The sequence below is a fragment of the Emys orbicularis genome, chromosome 12, assembly GCF_028017835.1.
Source record: "Emys orbicularis isolate rEmyOrb1 chromosome 12, rEmyOrb1.hap1, whole genome shotgun sequence".
In the NCBI taxonomy this organism is placed as follows: domain Eukaryota; kingdom Metazoa; phylum Chordata; order Testudines; family Emydidae; genus Emys; species Emys orbicularis.
This window is the reverse complement of record NC_088694.1, coordinates 2,864,430-2,866,838: the sequence shown is the minus strand read 5'-3', so window position 1 is coordinate 2,866,838 and position 2,409 is coordinate 2,864,430.

The following is a 2,409-nucleotide window of genomic DNA, read 5'->3' as shown; positions in this document are numbered from 1 at the left end:
GGGAAATCAGGTAGGAGATTGCATATCAGTGCTCTCTTAGTCTGTTTACTAATTAATGACAAGAAAAGCCCAGTTTCTAGGTAGGGTATAATTTTCCAGAACTCAACTGGATGGGAGCCCACTGTTAATCCAGTCTGAGATCAGTTTTAAAGTGAATATAGAACACAAGAACGGCCATACTGGGTTAGACCAAAAGTCCATCTAGCCCAGTATCCTGTCTTCCAACAGTGGCCAATGCCAGGTGCCCCAGAGGGAATGAACGGAACAGGTAATCATCAAGTGATCCATTCCCTGTCGCCCATTCGGAGCCTCTGGCAAATAGAGGCTAGGGACACCATCCCTGCCCATCCTGTTTAATAGCCATTAATGGACCTATCCTCAATGAATTTATCTAGTTCTTTTTTGAACCCTGTTATAGTCTTGGCCTTCACAACATCCTCTGGCAAGGAGTTCCACAGGCTGACTGTGCATTATGTGAAGAAATACTTCCTTTTGTTTGTTTTAAATCTGCTGCCTATTAATTTCATTTGGTGACCCCTAGTTCTTGTGTTATGAGAAGGAGTAAATAACACTTCCTTATTTACTTTCTCCACACCAGTCATGATTTTATAGACCTCTCTCATAACCTCTCCCCTTCCTCCCCCTGTTGTCTCTTTTCCAAGCTGAAAAGTCCCAGTCTTATTAATCTTTCCTCATGCAGAAGCCGTTCCATACCCCTAATAATTTTTGTTGCCCTTTTCTGAACCTTTTCCAATTCCAATATGTTTGTTGAGATGGGGCAACCACATCTGCTTGCATATAGTGGTGCTGAAATCTCCCTTTCTGACTTGAAGGAGCAGTTATTTACTGTTGCCAAGTGGAGAAGTCCAGCAGCTACAAGCTTGATAAAGGGTTATAGTTTGGATATGGCTGGCCAAAGCCCCAGCAGAACAAGGTTTATATTTGGCAGACTGATGAGGAGAGAGAGAGATTGGCTTTGCATTGGAATTCTTGCAAGAGCTTTTGCTTTGGGTGGTGTCTATTACAAATTTGCAGAGGTATATGCTTTTTTTATGCATTCCATGACTTTCAGCCTTTGGTGCATGACTTGCACCCTTCAGTTATCCTGTAATCTATGATATTCTAGTGGCACAGCACCAATTGGCACAATGTGGCATGTGTGGGGAAAAGGACACTAATGTGTACCACTGTCTTATACTAGATGTATTAGTTTGGCAACACTTGTTTACTCTGGTACGTTAATAAAGCTTTTAAAATTGGATTGAGTTTCTCTTCTGCCAGTCTCTTAGGTAACGTAGCACTAACACCTGCCATACTTTGAGGATAACAGGGAACGATAGGATGAAAGCTCCTTCAGCCCAATTCAGAAGTGGGAATGAAAGAGCCTGTGCTTTAATGAGAATACTTGGGGTTGGACTTTTAGTTGTGATATAGCTGCCGCAATAGAACTTGGGAACCTGAGAGAATTCAGTAGACTTCATCTAGAACAGGTCCTAGAGTTTTTGGGTCTATGAAACAAAGCCAGACAGTTTTCCTTCCTCTAATGCAGTGATACTCAGATGGAGGCTCAGGAGCAACAAGCAGCTCTTTAATGTGTCTCCTGCGGGTCTTTGCAGCACTTGATATTAAAACACTGTGCGATTTAATTATTAACCAGTCAAGATGCTTTTATGATGTTAACCAATTGTAGAATACTTGGTCATTTTGCTGTGAGAATTATATAAATAAAATGGTAAATGAAACAATGAATTCACACTACTGTGATTCTTCTGGGTAATGCCGATTACTAATTTGGTTCCTGAACCACTGAGGTTTGAGTATCACTGCTCTAATGTAACTGACTTCTGTGATCACACTACAATGCACAGAACTAGCCTTAATATTTAAGGGAGGATCAGTGAGACTTTTTTGGGGGTGGGGGAGAGCCTCCCAAAGTCAACAGACTACATAAAGTGTTTGTTGGGCATGGAGTGGGAGAGAGTGGAAGGAAACCTCCTGGCTACTAGCAGCCTCCTGTTGCAGGACTAGTTCCCAGTTGTTTGGGCCAGGTTGCATATGTCACTGCCAATACTTACACAAGTTTTGCATGCGATAGTTGCCCAGATAAATTGGGGACCATTAGAGGGATCTGTGGGTATTCCTTTGAAATTTAACCCTTATAAAGTTGTCTGCAAACATCAGCAGATTAATTGCCTCAGTGAGCACCCCTGTCAGATGGGTGTAGTACTTTCTCCATTTTACAGATGGCAGAACAAACTTTCCTGCCATTTCCAGTTATAAAGGCTTGATCAAATTTTCTTTTGAGTTTAAGTTGCAAACTCTTCCCTTGTTGCCTGAGTTGACAGAGAGGGGTCTCAGGCTTTATAAAATCTGACTCATTTCTCCACAGCTGAGCATCACCACCCATTT